Source organism: Amborella trichopoda, chromosome 11 (genome assembly GCF_054954075.1).
Source record: "Amborella trichopoda isolate Santa Cruz 75 chromosome 11, AtrichopodaSantaCruz75HAP2 v2.0, whole genome shotgun sequence".
Taxonomy (NCBI): domain Eukaryota; kingdom Viridiplantae; phylum Streptophyta; class Magnoliopsida; order Amborellales; family Amborellaceae; genus Amborella; species Amborella trichopoda.
Window position 1 is genome coordinate 13,485,364 of NC_142346.1, and position 20,544 is coordinate 13,505,907.

The following is a 20,544-nucleotide window of genomic DNA, read 5'->3' on the forward strand; positions in this document are numbered from 1 at the left end:
GAAACCACCTCATCCATAACCCCAAAAAAAAAAAAAAACCGAAATCTATCGGTCACTTTTGTCTTCAAGCTCTTCCAAATTATCTTTCCTGGATATGTACCAAAATAGACCACACGCTTCCTTAGAGCCACCCTAAGCGTTGCCTTCTTACCCAAACCCTTCTTCATAGATGTTGGCTGAAGGCAACCGAAGATGTCATAAATCTTCCTTTCATACACATAATCAATTAAGTGAACCATAGTCCATCAGTCTAACCACTCCCTAGGGTCAAGTGAAGCAAAACAGTTCCAATCACCTTCATGAACTATCATCATACTTCCAATCAATATATCTATCCAAGTCACCAAAAGAACTATCAAAAGTAGATCTTCAGTTCAAAGAGAATGGTAGATTGAGAGTGTAGAGAGATGAGGAGAGAGATTTATGGCTTAGCAAAGAGTGGATAAGCGCATCCCAACAATGAGATAGGTGGAGAGAGAGGTTTGAGTTGGGTTAGGACATCTCTCGCTCTCCACTTATCTTCTCATTGTTAAGATGCCCTTGTCTACTTTCTGTTAAGCCAGAAATCTTTTTCATTTCAATCTACCATTCTCTTTGAATTGAGGATCTACTTTTGATGGTTCTTTTGATAGCTCGGATAGAGATACTGATTGGGAGTATGATAATAATAACGATACTTTAATTCATGAAGGAGAGAGGATGTCAAGCTCGTGTAGGAGAAGCTCCATGAGCTAACGATTGAGATGCGCCTGAAATAGTTGGAAGAAAATGAACGGTGTGAATTCAAATAAAAGTCACTCTTATGTTTTTCATTAAAAAAAAAAAAAAAAGATGTCCATCTAACATCTGATCAGGAAAAGATATAGAAGTTGCACAGCATCCCCGTAGGACATCCATCTGATATCTGACTGGAAAAGATACAGAAGTCGCACAGCATACCATAGCACTCCCATCTGACATCTGACATAAAAAAGATACGGAAGTTGCAAAGCATCCCATCTTTCTCTACACGAAACCCATTCTCTCTTTCCTTGCAGTCCAACCCCTCTAATCGCAAAAGTCATTTCTCTCTCTCTCACATTGAAGCTCTCTCTCTTTTAAGTAAAAACTCCAATGAAATCAAAATCACAGTAAAAACTCAAAAATCAAAAGAGAGCACGACAAATAGATCATCTGACTAGGAAACAAAAACAATAAAGCACCCTCAAAAAAACCCTCAACAAAAAATGGAGCTTCCCATACCTATTTCTGCGATTTTGGATGTTTCTACTGTGAGAGAGAGGGCTATGTTGCTGCTGCAGCTGTTTCTTATGTGATTTTGGGTGTTTTTACTGTGAGAGGGAGGGATTCTCGGCGTAAGGGAGAGACATGCATAAAGTGAGAGGGCGTGAGGAGAGAGACGGCTTATGAGAGAGAGAGCGAGAGATAGATGGTTGTTTTGTGTAGAGGGAGGAGAGGGGTTGATCTGCGAGAAAAGAGAGAGCTTCTGCATGAGAGAAAGAGAGAGAAATGACTTCTGTGAGGAGAGATGGGTTGGGCTGCCAGGAGAGAGTGGGCTTGTGTGTGAGAGAGAGAAATGGCTTCTGCCATTTGATTGGTTGGGCTACGAGTGGAGAGAGAATAGGTTTTGTGAAGAGGGAGTTGGGATGCTCCGCAACTTTCGTATCTTTTCCTAGTCAGATGTTAGTTGGGCGTCCTTTTTTAATGAAAAATGTAAGGGTGGCTTTTTTTTTAATTCACACCGTTAATTTTCTTCCACCTATTTTAGGCGCATCTCCGTTGTCGGAGCACGGAGTTCTCCGTGTGGAGCATCTTTTCCCATATATATATATATATATAAACCAAAATTAAAAGAGTTGAATAATGTCAAAAGTCAGCTACAGAATAAAGAAAGATTTCTTTGCACCTTAAAACAAGAACTTAAATATAAGTCTATTGAAAAACAAATAAATACTCCTTCAATTCAACAAAAAATCCAATCAATACAACACCATATAGAAACTTCTATATGCAGTGAACACCCCAATGCTTTTTGGGAAAGAAAAAAGCATAATATTAGTCTACCATATGAACAAGGATTTGATGAAAAACAAATACCTACAAAAGCTAGACCAATACAAATGAATATTATCCTATTAGATATGTGTCGCAAAGAGATTACTGATCTCCAAAATAAAAAGCTTATAAGACCAAGTTCCTCACCTTGGAGCTGTGCAGCCTTTTATGTTAATAAAAATGCTGAAAATGAACGTGGAGTTCCTAGGTTAGTTATAAATTATACGCCTTTAAATAAAGTTTTAAAATGGATCAGATATCCTATACCCAATAAAAAAGATTTATTGGATAGAGTTGCTCAAGCTTGTATCTTTTCTAAATTTGATATGAAATCTGGATATTGGCAAATACAAATCCAAGAACAAGACAGATATAAGACAGCATTTAATGTCCCATTTGGACAATATGAATGGAACGTTATGCCATTTGGTCTAAAGAACGCTCCATCTGAATTTTAGAAAATAATGAATGATGTTTTTAATGCATATCATCAATTCATTATAGTATACATAGATGATGTCTTGATTTTCTCTAAATCAATAGATCAACATATTAAACATATTAATACTTTCATACATGCAGTCCAGAATACTGGATTAGTAGTCTCAGCAAAAAAGATTACTTTATTCAAAACCAATATTAGGTTTCTTGGCCATATGATTCATCATGGAACAATTATTCCAATAGATAGATCAATACAATTTGCTGATAAATTCCCTGATCAAATACTTGATAAAAAAGAACTCCAAAGGTTCTTAGGATGTTTAAACTATGTTAGTGATTTTTATCATAATCTTGCTATCGATTCTAAGCCTCTATATGATAGACTCAAAAAGATTCTTCCACCATGGACCAATATTCATACCCAGGCAGTGCAAATAATCAAACGAAAGGTAAAGACTCTTGATTGTCTTTCTCTTCCACATCCAACTGCTTTTAAAATCATAGAATGTGATGCTTCAGATATCGTTCTCGACGGTATTCTTAAACAAAAGATTGATAATACAGAACAATTACTCCGATATACTTCTAAAGTTTGGAATTCTACACAAAAGAATTATTCAATGGTCAAAAAAGAACTTTTAGCCATTGTCCACTGTGTTTCTAAATTCCAAAGTGATGTTCTTAATCAACCATTTCTTATACGAACTGACTGCAAAGCAGCCAAAGATATTTTACAAAAAGATGTTCAAAATTTGGTTTCCAAACAAATATTTGCTCGATGGCAGGCGATATTATCCGCCTTTGATTTATCAATCGAACACCTTCCCGGGTCTTCCAACTCACTTCCTGACTTTTTAACCCGTGAATTTTTACAGGGGGGCAACACTGACACAAACGACGACTTACAACTGTCCCTAGCATTACAGCTGTTCGAGGAGAATAAAAATAATAATATTTTACTTTCACCTTCACCTAGTCCAATGGGTTCTCGAGGCACTTCTCGCCGAGACAAACAACCCATGACAAATATAATACCATATGAAAGGGAACCATCGCCTTTGGCAATTCGTTCACCTTCTCATTCGCCTGTTCATCAGATCACCTACCCCGACGCTACGGCTTCAAAACCTATATATTCTCCAGCCCAGACCAAGTCTGCTTCACAACCCAATATACCCAGGTCTTCCTATATAGAAAGAGCTTATATCATGGATATTACTATGGATGAGAAACATGTTAATACTGAGCCAATAAAACTTGCTCCTTTATATTTACTCAATCATCTTAACCCTTCTAATGGGGTTAAAACCAAAGAATACTTTGAAGCCATCTTGATGAAAACGGGATCCATTTTCGTTGTCCACTATTATCAACAGAACACAAGGACCATTGCATATTCCAAGCTCCAAATTAAAAACTTACTTTCCTATGAAGAGTGGGGTTGCAATCCCGCGCAAGGAAAGAAACTTCACAACCCAGACTTTTCATATAAATATTTTAAGTATGCTGAATACATTGAGGCATGGCATAATTTTTTCTATTACCAAAATCCAAACAACACACACAGCTGGTACATTCAGTTTCGGCTTCCTGTTTTTGAAAGATTCCCCACATGGTTTAAAAATTGGTTTTTTATGTGGGGCTCAACATCTCAAATTTTACCTCCTGCTTTCAAAACAGTGCAGGAACAATTCAAAGAATATAACCATGCTGATAATACCATTGATATCCATTTATATTTCATGGCCCTATATCAAATCCCCTGGATAATGAAATGGGATTATTCAATATCAGTTGATACCACTGCTGACTATTCTTATATCCCCAGACTTGGAAAAACTATTTCTGTCAAGTAGTGGGACATATTCAATATGGACCCTACATCACTCACTCCCAAAAGAATACCTTAGAAAACCCCTGAAAAACAACCAAGCCAGAATACAGCCAATACTTCATTTGATTTCCCAATCTATCTGAGAAATATGCTCCAATCAAACCCCAATGCCTCCAAAGAGACATTAGAAAAACAAATGAGAGAAATATTCGCCGAAGCTGGGAAAAAACCAGTTTCTTCTGAGGAGACCGTACAATCATCTCCTTTAAACACCAACCAATATCTCAATCTCCCCACAAAAGATCCGGATGAAGAGACTGATCCAAACGAAGACGACCCGGACGAATTCAGTCAGAGACCCTGAAGACTATAACAAATCAAAATAGTCCAATAGACAAGTGTTCAGTACCAAATAATAATCCATAGAATCCACCGACGCTGTCACCATCATCACCGACACTGTCACCATCATCACCGACACCTCCATCATCACCGACGCTGTCACCATCATCACCGACACGTCCACCGACAAAAAGCATCATGAACAGTGATCACCGACATATACGACAAAATTTCACTGTAGCCACGATTATAAAAGACAAAAGTTGTACTGTACAAGATGCCCGTAAAAGCATCCTTTTTGGTTTTTACTTTGCTTTTTCTTTTGTCTTTTTCTCTTTAAGTCTCATCCCCATTTGTCGTCTTCTCTTTCGAATCTTATCCTTTTTTGTCCGTTTCCCTTTGAGTCCCATCTCCTTTATCTCGTTTGTCTTCTTTCTTTGATTCCTTGCTTCCTCGAGAAGAAACCTCTATTATAAAAGAGGCCTCCCCCCCTCAGTTGGAGGCAAGTCGCTCCTGTCGCTTAGTCTTTTCTCTCTACTTCCGAGAGGTAGCTCCCAGGTCGCTCCCAGGTAGCTCCGAGGTCGCCAAGGTTCCTCCTTCTGCTTCCAAGGTCACCTCATCTCCTCTTCTCTGCTTCATCTCTCTCTCTCTTCATGCTCTCCTCTACTCTTCTTTGAGCTTCTCTGCTTCATCTCTCTCTCTTCATGCTCTCCTCTACTCTTCTTTGAGCTTCTCTGCTTCACCTCTCTCTCTCTTCGAGTCGAGCCAAATACTCAGACCCTCATCTTATAAGACATACAAGCTATCTTGACCTCATAGCTTCAATAACCTTCAATCACCAGGTTCAACTTCTTCTCTCTCTATATTTAAATGTGTGACTGCAATATTACCTCTCTTCCTTCATACTGCCCACATCACTGGAAATTATTTTCCAGTTACTGTATATGCACCCAGTAAGTCTTTCTATTTCCTGCTTTCTGATTTCTGCTTTCTGTTTCTGCTATCTGTTTTCTGTTTTTTGCTTTCTGCTTTCTGCTTTCTGCTCTCTGTTAACAATATTGTAACAGTGGTATGTAACAGTGGCTTGTTGTTAATAAAGTTTGTCTTAAAGTTTGTATATGATAAAACTATACGATGCAATTTAAAATACTATTTAGCATAAAATTTAGAGATTTTACTTATGCTCAATGGTTAGTTATAGATGTATCTATTATCCCTTTTATCTGCCTAATCTTATTTCTCCTTAATTACTATAAAATTCTGCAAGAATTAATTAGATATAATAGTATCCTATTCATGTACCTACTCTAAGAATGAAACAATACTATAAATAGGATCGGACAATTCACTTATCTACTCTAAGATTGAAACAATACTATAAATAGGATCAGACTGTAGATCCTGGGCTTTTTTGGTATCAGAGCCATACAGTAGAACTGTCCAATAGCGAAACTGTGTAAACAGTTAAACTGTCAAAACATCGATACTGTTCTTTAAACAGTAACCTGTAAGAGATAAAAGCTACATTCTTACTAAAGAAACCAAATTAAATTTGTATCCAAGAAAGTTGGTCTGAGAGTTAAGACAAGAGACAAGGGAAAGTCTATTGCAAAGTACCGGCAAGGTCAGGAAGAGCCGCTTAGGGAAAACGCTGGACCCCTAAATGTCCAGATTGTCATTATCCGCAACCTACGGATGGCAAATCTAATTAGGAATCTTACAAGTAAAAATGCAACTTCATCTCAAACACTCAGAGTGAAAAATAAGGAACAAATCATAATAAATGACATTGAAGATCATATTTCAAATTGGAATATACCAAAGGTACCAATACATGACATTTATCATAAGGGATCATTTAAATTCAAGATGGGTTATGCCATCAAGACAGTAGAAGAAAGTTTATCTGTAACTCAGAATCAAGAAGACTTTCAACTACTATCAAGCAAAGTTATTGAAAAACATAAAGAAAATAATTACAAATATTTACACATTGGTTTAATCCAAATAGGAGTGAAACCTTTGACCCGACTAGGGTTGAACACCTCTGTGCTTGTATTCCTAAGAGATACAAGACACAATATTTTCACAGATTCACTACTGGGCATGGTTGAATCAAGCCTTTGTAGTGGTCCAATATATTTTAACTGTTTTCCAAATTTTTCGATTTCTTTAACTGATCCAAATATTCTAGATATATTAACAATAAATTTAAAAACTCATGGTTTCAATATGATCCATGGTTCTCAAAATTTAGCAATAGTATACAGAACATATTACAAAGTCATGAACACCTTATGTCCAAATATTATGAAAATAGATAAAAAAGATCAAACTATACTATTTCAAACAAATATGGAAAAATCTCATACCATAGTACCCAAAACCATTAAATGGTAAGATATTATCCTACCACAATCATGGGCCTTGCAACATGCAAATCAGCCCCAAGAAGTTCCAAGAAATAGTATTCCAAATCAAATAATAGAGCATCCAGATGGAAATATTAAAATAAAATTCCAATAATTACAAGTACAGGATGATATTAATATTCATAAAAAAAAGAATATAAGGAATAAAATACCAAGTAGAAAATCTTGTTCTACCACACCTGATGTTATTATCTTACCTCCTCCTCAATCTTCTTCATCTACACAATCAATACCTCGTTCAGATTTACAATTACAAGGAATAAGAAGAACAACTGATCATGTTGTTATTCCCACATATACCCCTAAATCTAGAATAGCAAATACTCTTGAACCTAGTATAGAAGAGTTTCAAATATTAACTTTACAAATTGAAGATGATATAGAAGAATAAATAAATCCATATGATCAATATTCTGATGAATATATGGCAGCCTATTTAGCAGCCAAATTAGAAAGAAAAAGGAGAAAAGTTAATAAAGAATATATCAGAAAAGACTATTCATCCGATGAGAATAAACAAATACGAGAATGGTATTTGAAAACATTTCAACCTAGATTAATAGAATTAATGCACATCAAATATAATAAATTTCTTAAAAAAGAAAGAATAACTAAAGGATTTTTTATATGGTTAAAAGAAATATGTGGTTACTATAACATTACTATCCCCTCATTTGATAAAATTCAAACAATAGAAGAAAAAACCTATATCAGTACGGATGGTACTACCACTACTAGTACACACCCCCCTGAAAAAAGTATAATACTCAAAGCAGTCATCCCATCTAAGGATGAACCACCACAGCCACAATCAATATATGATATCATCGCTACTCCTTATAAAGTCTTACCAAAAGAACTTGGTAAGAAACAGGAATTGATTCCTCATATTGTAGAACAAAATAATTATACAAATTTGTATATGCAATCTTTAGGTAAACAGGCAGAACGAATAGAGAGACTTGTTTCAAAGGAACAACCTTCTGCTACACCTATACCTAAAGCTGTTCTGTTTAAACCACCTCCAGAATTAAATAGAAATAAATTCCATATTGGTAATAACAATAAATACCTAATGGATCAATTAATAGCAAAATTATCCCAATTAGAAATTAAAAGAATACCTTCTCCCAAGATAAATATTCCTTCACCTACTATTACCAGTCCATTACCTGAATCTTCTGATAAAGGAAAAGCAAAGTTACCTGAGCATGAAACAATGATGCTCCAGGAAGAAGAACCAATAATAGAAGATACTATCCAAAATCAAGAAAATGCATTTATGGATACCACTCCTATTATTGAAACTATCAATAGAATAGCTTATGGAAAAAATTGGAAACCAATAACAGCTTTACCATATCATAAGAGACCCTACACCAGTTGATATTCAAATGGAAGAAGATGCTATACAACAAGTAGTATCATATTTAGGACGATCAATAGTAAACTGGACAATAGATGGATTATTTGAATTAAAAATATTAGATGTTATAAGACATATGACAATGTTTGCCTCTGCAAATAAAATGACAGGCAACCCAGATCAAGTGGTTGCAAAAGCAATAGTAAATGGATTTACTGGCTGGTTAAGAGGATGGTGGGATTTCTATGTAAATGATGAAACCAAGAATAGAATCCTCACAAATACTAGACAATGGACCGTCAAAAATGAACAAAACCAAGAAATTATATATACGGAAAGTGATGCCGTAAATACTTTAATATATATACACTACACTTCATAGGAAGTACAGCACTATTAGCAGCAAGATCGGAAGATCTGCTTTCAAATCTACGCTGTCCTACACTATCTCATTATAAATGGTATAAGGATGTATTTTTCTCAAGATTATTAATAAGAGAAGATTGCCAGTTAGACCACTGGAAAGAAAAATTTATAGCTGGTCTACCATATTTATTCGCAGAAAAAGTCAAAGAAAGACTGCGAAAGAAACATAATGGAATCATAATATATTCATCTTATACACTTGGAGAATTATCAGCTGAAATATGTGCTGAGGGTTTAGCCTTATGCACAGATATGAAACTCGAAAGGCAACCAGATAAACAAAAGAATACTAAGCGCAAAGAGCTTGGTGACTTTTGTGAATAATTTGGATATTATCTAGATAAGAAAAATATGCCTGACAAATTATATAAAAAAATATATATATATAAAAAGAAAAAATATAAATCCAAAAATAAAGATAAGAAAAAATATTATAAAAAGTCTAAAAGAAAACTAATCAATAAGTTTTCTCCCAATACAAAAGGAAAGAGAAAACTACCAGTATGTTATAAGTGTGGTAACGTAGGACATTATAAACATCAATGTAAATTACGAAAGAAAATAGAATCATTACATTTAGATGAGACAATAAAATCAAAATTATATAATATCATCAATTATGATTCAACTTCTTCTACCTCTACTGATTCTCATACAAATCAAATTCAGGATGATGACCTTATATGGACAGAATCCTCTGATTCTTCCAATACTTCTGATACAGAATCATCTAGTTCAATAAAAGATAATGATTGTAGTTGTCCAATACCTACACATAATGTACATACACTTACCCAAGAAGATAATTTCATCTTGGACATTATTGACAAAATTACTGATCCAAATGAAAAAAGATCTGTCATTATTCAGTTTACTTCTATAACAAAAAATAAAGCAAAAACACCTCTCATCAATAAATCTCCTGATGAATACAATTTTGCTTCAATAATGAAGAGAGTAAGTGAACAACATACTTCTCAAAAAGAGCCTACAATTTCAGATCTCAAAAGAGAAATTAAAGAAATAAAAAATGAAGTACTCCAATTAAAAAATAGGATTAAAACCTTAGAATTACAACAACTATCTCAACAAGATACTGATACTGATGAAATAGAATTTGATCAACTTATGACATATGAACCAGATCCACCATCAGATATTCCAGAAACTTCAGAATCCAAACCACAAGAAATAACCATTCCCTCTGTCAATTTAATCGACAAAATAATAATATGAGGTCAAGATAGCTTGTATGTCTTATAAGATGAGGGTCTGAGTATTTGGCTCGACTCGAAGAGAGAGAGAGGTGAAGCAGAGAAGCTCAAAGAAGAGTAGAGGAGAGCATGAAGAGAGAGAGATGAAGCAGAGAAGCTCAAAGAAGAGTAGAGGAGAGCATGAAGAGAGAGAGAGAGATGAAGCAGAGAAGAGGAGATGAGGTGACCTTGGAAGCAGAAGGAGGAACCTTGGCGACCTCGGAGCTACCTTGGAGCGACCTAGGAGCTACCTCTCGGAAGTAGAGAGAAAAGACTTGCGACACATATCTAATAGGATAGTATTCATTTGTATTGGTCTAGCTTTTGTAGGTATTTGTTTTTCATCAAATCCTTGTTCATATGGTAGACTGATATTATGCTTTTTTCTTTTCCAAAAGGCATTAGGGTGTTCACTGCATATAGAAGTTTCTATATGGTGTTGTATTGATTGGATTTTTTGTTGAATTAAAGGAGTATTTATTTGTTCTTCAATAGACTTATATTTAAGTTCTTGTTTTAAGGTGCAAAGAAATCTTTCTTTATTCTGTAGCTGACTTTTGACATTATTCAACTCTTTTAATTTTGGTTTATGGATAAAATTAAAATGTATTGGTATATTTTGAATAGTTGAAGATATTCATGTTTTATCTATGGTCAAAGGGTATAATAAAGTAAGGAATGGGACTCCAAGTATCACCGCTTGGCTTAACCCTTTTACCATAATAAATGGTGTATCAAGGCATTGTTGATTATTACAAACAGAAGCATTAGATAATTTATATTTGATAAATAATCTACTTCCATCTGCTGTATTTAGTATTTGAGTAGTTTTATCAAAATATTTGGAAGGTACTAGACCTTCATTGATACAATTCAAATCGGCGCCTGAGTCTATTAAGGCTGAAGTTTCAAAACTATAATCTTTTGCAACTATAATTTTGACTTGAACAAACCATTTTTGAATTATTATTTTGTCGATTAAATTGAGAGAGGGAATGGTAATTTCTTGTGGTTTGGATTCTGAAGTTTCTAGAATATCTGATGTTGGATCTGGTTCATATGTCATAAGTTGATCAAATTCTATTTCATCAGTATCAGTATCTTGTTGAGATAGTTGTTGTAATTCTAAGGTTTTAATCTTATTTTTTAATTGGAGTACTTCATTTTTTATTTCTTTAATGACAGATCTTTTTTCATTTGGATCAGTAATTTTGTCAATAATGTCCAAGATGAAATTATCTTCTTGGGTAAGTGTATATACATTATGTGTAGGTATTGGACAACTACGATCATTATCTTTTATTGAACTAGATGATTCTGTATCAGAAGTATTGAAAGAATCAGAGGATTCTGTCCATATAAGGTCATCATCCTGAATTTGATCTATATGAGAATCAGTAGAGGTAGAAGAAGTTGAATCATAATTGATGATATTATATAATTTTGATTTTATTGTCTCATCTAAATGTAATGATTCTATTTTCTTTCGTAATTTACATTGATGTTTATAATGTCCTACTTTACCACACTTATAACATACTGGTAGTTTTCTCTTTCCTTTTATATTGGGAAAAAATTTATTGATTAGTTTTCTTTTCGACTTTTTATAATATTTTTTCTTATCTTTATTTTTGGATTTATATTTTTCCTTTTTATATTTTTTCTTTTTCTTATATAATTTGTCAGGCATATTTTTCTTATCTAGATAATATCCAAATTGTTCACAAAAGTCACCAAGCTCTTTGCGCTTAGTATTCTTTTGTTTATCTAGTTGCCTTTTGAGTTTCATATATGTGCATAAGGCTAAAACCTCAGCACATATTTCAGCTGATAATTCTTCAAGTGTATAAGATGAATATATTATGATTCCATTATGTTTCTTTCGCAGTCTTTCTTTGACTTTTTCTGCGAAATAAATATAGTAGACCAGCTATAAATTTTTCTTTCCAGTGGTCTAACTGGCAATCTTTTCTTATTAATAATCTTGAGAAAAATACATCCTTATACCATTTATAATGAGATAGTGTAGGACAGCGTAGATTTGAAAGCAGATCTTCCGATCTTGCTGCTGATAGTGATGTACTTCCTATGAAGTGTAGTGTAATGGTATATATTAAAGTATTTACGGTATCGCTTTCCGTATATATAATTTCTTGGTTTTGTTCATTTCTGGCGGTCCATTGTCTAGTATTTGTGAGGATTCTATTCTTGGTTTCATCATCTACATAAAAATCCAACCATCCTCTTAACCAGCCAGTAAATCCATTTACTATTGCTTTTGCAACCTCTTGATCTGGGTTGCCTGCCATTTTATTTGCAGAGGCAAACATTGTCATATCTCTCATAACATCTAATACTTTTAATTCAGATAATCCATCTATTGTCCAGTTTACTATTGATCGTCCTGAATATGATACTACTTGTTGTATAGCATCTTCTTCTATTTGAATATCAACTGGTGTAGGTCTCTTATGATATGGTAAAGCTGTTATTGGTTTCTAATTTTTTTCCATAGGCTATTCTATTGATAGTTTCAGTAATAGGAGTGGTATCCATAAATGCATTTTCTTGATTTTGGATAGTATCTTCTATTATTGGTTCTTCTTCCTGGAGCATCATTGTTTCATGCTCAGGTAACTTTGCTTTTCCTTTATCAGAAGATTCAGGTAATGGACTGGTAATAGTAGGTGAAGGAATATTTATCTTGGGAGAAGGTATTCTTTTAATTTCTAATTGGGATAATTTTGCTATTAATTGATCCATTAGAGATTTATTGTTATCACCAATATGGAATTTATTTCTATTTAATTCTGGAGGTGGTTTAAACAGAACAGCTTTAGGTATAGGTGTAGCAGAAGGTTGTTCCTTTGAAACAAGTCTCTCTATTCGTTCTGCCTGTTTACCTAAAGATTGCATATACAAATTTGTATAATTATTTTGTTCTACAATATGAGGAATCAATTCCTGTTTCTTACCAAGTTCTTTTGGTAAGACTTTATAAGGAGTAGCGATGATATCATATATTGATTGTGGCTGTGGTGGTTCATCCTTAGATGGGATGACTGCTTTGAGTATTATACTTTTTTCAGGGGGGTGTGTACTAGTAGTGGTAGTACCATCCGTACTGATATAGGTTTTTTCTTCTATTGTTTGAATTTTATCAAATGAGGGTATAGTAATGTTATAGTAACCACATATTTCTTTTAACCGTATAAAAAATCCTTTAGTTATTCTTTCTTTTTTAAGAAATTTATTATATTTGATGTGCATCAATTCTATTAATCTAGGTTGAAATGTTTTCAAATACCATTCTCGTATTTGTTTATTCTCATCGGATGAATAGTCTTTTCTGATATATTCTTTATTAACTTTTTTCCTTTTTCTTTCTAATTTGGCTGCTAAATAGGCTGCCATATATTCTCCAGAATATTGATCATATGGATTTATTTCTTCTTCTATATCATCCTCAATTTGTAAAGTTAATATTTGAAACTCTTCTATACTAGATTCAGGGGTATATGTGGGAATAACAACATGATCAGTTGTTCTTCTTATTCCTTGTAATTGTAAATCTGAACGAGGTATTGATTGTGTAGATGAAGAAGGTAGAGGAGGAGGTAAGATAATAACATCAGGTGTGGTAGAACAAGATTTTCTACCTGGTATTTTATTCCTTATATTATTTTTTTATGAATATTAATATCATCCTGTACTTGTAATTGTTGGAGTTTTATTTCAATATTTCCATCTGGATGCTCTATTATTTGATTTGGAATACTATTTCTTGGAACTTCTTGGGGCTGATTTGCATGTTGCAAGGCCCATGATTGTGGTAGGATAATATATGACCATTTAATGGTTTTGGGTACTATGGTATGAGATTTTTCCATATTTGTTTGAAATAGTATAGTTTGATCTTTTTTATCTATTTTCATAATATTTGGACATAAGGTGTTCATGACTTTGTAATATTTTCTGTATACTATTGCTAAATTTTGAGAACCATGGATCATATTGAAACTATGAGTTTTTAAATTTATTGTTAATATATCTAGAATATTTGGATCAGTTATAGAAACCGAAAAATTTGAAAAACAGTTAAAATATATTGGACCACTACAAAGGCTTGATTCAACCATGCCCAGTAGTGACTCTGTGAAAATATTGTATCTTATATCTCGTAGGCATACAAGCACAGAGGTGTTCAACCCTAGTCGGGTCAAAGGTTTCACTGCTATTTGGATTAAACCAATGTGTAAATATTTGTAATTATTTTCTTTATGTTTTTCAATAACTTTGCTTGATAGTAGTTGAAAGTCTTCTTGATTCTGAGTTACAGATAAACTTTCTTCTACTGTCTTGATGGCATAACCCATCTTGAATTTAAATGATCCCTTATGATAAATGTCGTGTATTAGTACCTTTGATATATTCCAATTTGAAATATGATCTTCAATGTCATTTATTACGATTTGTTCTTTATTTTTCACTTTGAGTGTTTGAGATGAAGTTGCATTTTTACTTGTAAGATTCCTAATTAGATTTGCCATCCGTAGGTTGAGGATAATGACAATCTGGACATTCAGGGGTCCAGCGTTTTCCCTAAGCGGCTCTTCCTGGCCTTGGCGGTACTTTGCAATAGACTTTCCCTTGTCTCTTGTCTTAACTCTCGGACCAACTTTCTTGGATACAAATTTAATTTGGTTTCTTTAGTAAGAATGTAGCTTTTATCTCTTACAGGTTACTGTTTAAAGAACAGTATCGTTGTTTTGACAGTTTAACTGTTTACGCAGTTTCACTGTTGGACAGTTCTACTGTATGGCTCTGATACCAAAAACTCCCAGAATCTACAGTCTGATCCTATTTGTAGTATTGTTTCAATCTTAGAGTAGATAAGTGAATTGTCCGATCCTATTTATAGTATTGTTTCAATCTTAGAGTAGGTACATGAATAGGATACTATTATATCTAACTAATTCTTGCAGAATTTTATAGTAATTAAGGAGAAATAAGATTAGACAGATAAAAGGGATAATAGATACATTTATAACTAACCATTGAGCATAAGTAAAATCTCTAATTTTTATGCTAAATAGTATTTTAAATTGCAACGTATAGTTTTATCATATACAAACTTTAAGACAAACTTTATTAACAACAAGCCACTGTTACATACCACTGTTACAATATTGTTAACAGAGAGCAAAAAGCAGAAAGCAGAAAGCAAAAAACAGAAAACAAAAGGCAGAAACAAAAAGCAGAAATCAGAAAGCAGGAAATAGAAAGACTTACTGGGTGCATATACAGTAACTTGAAAATAATTTCCAGTGATGTGGGCAGTATGAAGGAAGAGAGGTAATACTAAGCGACAGGAGCGACCTGGGAGCTACCTCTCGGAAGTAGAGGGAAAAGACTAAGCGACAGGAGTGACCTGCCTCCAACTGAGGGGGGGAGGCATCTTTTATAATAGAGGTTTCTTCTCGAGGAAGCAAGGAATCAAAGGAAGAAGACAAACGAGATAAAGGAGATGGGACTCAAAGGGAAACGGACAAAAAAGGATAAGATTCGAAAGAGAAGACGACAAATGGGGATGAGACTTAAAGAGAAAAAGACAAAAGAAAAAGGAAAGTAAAAACAAAAAAGGATGCTTTTACGGGCATCTTGTACAGTACAACTTTTGTCTTTTATATTCGTGGCTACAGTGAAATTTTGTCTTATATGTCGGTGATCACTGTTCATGATGCTTTTTGTCGGTGGAGGTGTCGGTGATGATGGTGACAGCGTCGGTGATGATGGTGACAGCGTCGGTGGAGTCTATGGATCATTATTTGGTATTGGACACTTGTCTATTGGACTATTTTGATTTGTTATAGTCTTCAGGGTCTCTAACTGAATTCGTCCGGGTCGTCTTCGTCTGGATCAGTCTCTTCATCCGGATCTTCTGTGGGGAGATTGAGATATTGGTTGGTGTTTAAAGGAGATGATTGTACGGTCTCCTCAGAAGAAACTGGTTTTTTCCCAGCTTCGGCGAATATTTCTCTCATTTGTTTTTCTAATGTCTCTTTGGAGGCATTGGGGTTTGATTGAAGCATATTTCTCAGATAGGTTGGGAAATCAAATGAAGTATTGGCTGTATTCTGGCTTGGTTGTTTTTCAGGGGTTTTCTGAGGTATTCTTTTGGGAGTGAGTGAAGTAGGGTCCATATTGAATATGTCCCACCACTTGACAGAAATAGTTTTTCCAAGTCTGGCGAAATAAGAATAGTCAGCAGTGGTATCAACTGATGTTGAATAATCCCATTTCATTATCCAGGGGATTTGATATAGGGCCATGAAATATAAATGGATATCAATGGTATTATTAGCATGGTTATATTCTTTGAATTGTTCCTGCACTGTTTTGAAAGCAGGAGGTAAAGTTTGAGATGTTGAGCCCCACTCAAAAAACCAATTTTTAAACCATGTGGGGAATCTTTCAAAAACAGGAAGCCGGAACTGAATGTACCAGCTGTGTGTGTTGTTGGGATTTTGGTAATAGAAAAACTTATGCCATGCCTCAATGTATTCAGCATACTTAAAATATTTATATGAAAAGTCTGGGTTGTGAAGTTTCTTTCCTTGCGAGGGATTGCAACCCCACTCTTCATAGGAAAGTAAGTTTTTAATTTGGACCTTGGACTATGCAATGGTCCTTGTGTTCTGTTGATAATAGTGGACAACGGAAATGGATCCCGTTTCCATCAAGATGGCTTCAAAGTATTCTCTGGTTTTAACCCCATTAGAAGGGTTAAGATGATTGAGTAAATATAAATGAGCAAGTTTTAATGGCTCAGTATTAACATGTTTCTCATCGATAGTAATATCCATGAGATAGGCTCTTTCTATATAGGAAGACTTGGGTATATTGGGTTGTGAAGCAGACTTAGTCTGGGCTGGAGAATATATAGGTTTTGAAGCCGTAACTTCGGGGTAGGTGATCTGATGAACAGGCGAATGAGAAGGTGAACGAATTGCCAAAGGCGATGGTTCCCCTTCATATGGTATTATATTTGTCATGGGTTCTTTGTCTCGGCGAGAAGTGCCTCGAGAACCCATTAGACTAGGTGAAGGTGAAAGTAAAATATTATTATTTTTATTCTCCTCGAACAGCTGTAATGCTAGGGATAGTAGTAAGTCGTCGTTTGTATAAGTGTTGCCCCCCCTGCAAAAATTCACGGGTTAAAAAGTCAGGAAGTGAGTTGGAAGACCCGAGAAGGTGTTCGATTGAAAAATCAAAGGCGAATAATATAGCCTGCCATCGAGCAAATATTTGTTTGGAAACCAAATTTTGAACATCTTTTTACAAAATATCTTTGGCTGCTTTGCAGTCAGTTCGTATATATATATATATATATATATATATATATATATATATATATATATATATATATATATATATATATATGGGTGGATTTCGCATATGGATGCATCCGTAGGTGTAAAAGTAAGGTGTAACTTCAAATTTTATCATGGTATATAATTTTGAGGTACAATATTTTTAGGATTATCTCAAAATCTATTGTTATATCTAATTATAAAAATTAAAATTTAAGAAATAGTTAAAATCAAGTAGATCTATAAACATATGAAAATCTTGAAAATGGACGATGTAGATAATATATTGTAAAATGCACTATTTTTTATACTTAAAATATTTTTATTTTTCATAGTAATACATCTCAATGTCGAGACCATCAATCAAAGGGTTTTCCAACATTAAAACTACCTTTTTCGATGGAGTTTTTAGGGGCATATGTAGTTCTACATTATAAGGTAGCATCCTTATATAAACGTTGTCATATATATATATATATATATATATATATATATATATATATATATATATATATATATATATATATATATATATGTATATATGGTCCGGCTTCAATAAGGTTGCAACCTTAAACAATCCAATTAAGGCGCACCTTCAAATTTTATTATAACATATAACTTTGGTGTAAATTTTTTTAAGATTATCTAAAAATTTATTTTCATATCTAATTATAAAATTTTAAACTCCAAAAATGGTTAAAAACATGTAGATCTATAAATATGTGAAAATCTTGAAAATGAACAGTATAGATAATGTGTTGCAAGATGCACTATTTTTTCGATTGAAAATTTTTTTTTTTACGGATGCATACATCGCAATGTCAAGATGATCAATTAGAGGGTCTTTCAACATTAAAACAACCTTTTTCGATAGATTTTTTAAGTGCATCTGTACTTCTACATTTTAAGGTTGCAACCTTATATAAACTTTTCCCACTTGCGCCAGGATCTACAGCACTGTCTTTATATCTTAATTCTTTGAATTTAAAGTATAATTTGAACTATTTTTTGCATATAGTTTTAACTAATTTCAGAGTAAATAAGCAAATAGGATACTATTGTATTTTAGTAATTCTTGCAAGATCCTATAATAATTAAAGACAAACAATATTATGCAGATAAAGGGAATTATAGAAATATCTATTACTATCCACTGTGCATAAGTAAATTCTCTAATTTTTATATTGAATAATATTTTAAACTGCATAGTCACATATTCATAACATACTTTATTGAAAGCACACTGATTACATTTACATAAATCACACTGAAGGCACACTGATTATATTTACAGAAACAGTATAGCACACTTTTTAACGAACAGAATGACTCAGAAAAGAAGCAAACATAATATTTAGAAAGTAAGGACTCACTGGGTGCATATACAATAGCTGGAAAAGAGTTTCCAGTTTTCTGGGCAGTATGTTGGGAGAGAATGGAAATTGCAGTCACACATATTTCAGAAAAAGAGATAGTATGGAACCTGGAATATTTTTGGAAGCAAGGTCTGATATTTGATGATCTGGTCTTTCTGACTGAAGAAGGATTGAAAGAGTATCTTAGAGGAAAGCTCCTTGGTCGAGAAAGGAGAGGCTAAGAGAGCAGCCTTAGAGAGGAAAGGAGAGAGAGAATATAGTTCGATCGTAAGGTCTAAGCAGAGAAGAGAGAGAAGAGAAGAAGAAAGAAGAGGAGTGAATTCGACCTGCTGAATGAAAGGGGGTTCGTCCCCTTTTATAGACGAGCTTGCTTAGAGGAGAAGCACGTCCAGGTGGCAGAGGACAGGTGTCGGTGAGAGCGGACAAAAGTTGGTACCAGAGCCAAACAGCAAGACTGTCACGGTTACAACTGTAAAACTGTTCAACAGTAAAATTGTGTAAACAGTTTAAACTGTCACAACAGTGAATCTGTTCTTATTTCTGAATAGTATGAGATAAAAGTTACATCTTGACTAGCGAAACTAAGTTAAACTAACATCCTAGAAAGTTGGTCCGAGAGTTAAGACAAGAGACAAGTGAACGACTATTGCAAAGTACCGCCAAGGCTAGGAAGAGCCGCTTAGGGAAAACGCTGGGCCACTGAATGTCCAGATTGTCATTATCCGCAACTTACGGATGGCTAGTTTAATAAAGAATCTAACTAGTAAAAATGCAACTTCATCTCAAACTCTTAGAGTAAAAAATAAAGAACAAATAGTCATTCATGACATCGAACATAATATTCAAAACTGGAATATACCTAAGGTACCAATCCATGACTTTTACAATAAAGGATCATTCAAATTCAAGATGGGTTATGCCATCAAGACTGTAGAAGAAAGTTTATCGGTTACACAAAACCAAGAAGACTTTCACCTACTGTCCAAGAAAATCATTGAAAAACATAAAGAACATAATTACAAATATTTACATATTGGATTAATCCAAATAGCAGTGAAACCTTTAACCCGATTAGGGTTAAACACCTCTGTGCTTGTATGCTTAAGAGATACAAGACACAATATTTTCACAGACTCGCTACTCGGGATGGTTGAATCCAGCCTCTGTAGTGGTCCCATATATTTTAATTGTTTTCCAAATTTTTCTGTTTCTTTGACTGACCCTAATATTTTAGATATATTAACAATCAATCTAAAAACACATGGTTTTAATATGATACAAGGTTCTCAAAACTTAGCAATAGTTTATAGAATATATTACAAAGGTCATGAATACCTTATGTCCAAATATTATGCAAATTGATCAAAAAGATCAAACTATCTTATTTCAAACAAACATAGAAAAATCAAATATGATTGTACCTAAAACCATAAAATGGTCAGATATTAGACTACCACAATCATGGGCATTACAAAATGCCAATCAACCTCAAGAAGTTCCTCAAAATCATATTCCCAATCAAATAATAGAACATCATGATGGTAATATTGAAATAAAATTTAACCAATTACAAGTCCAAGATGATATTAATATCAATAGAAAAAGGAATATTAAAAATAAGATACCAAGTAGAAAATCTTATT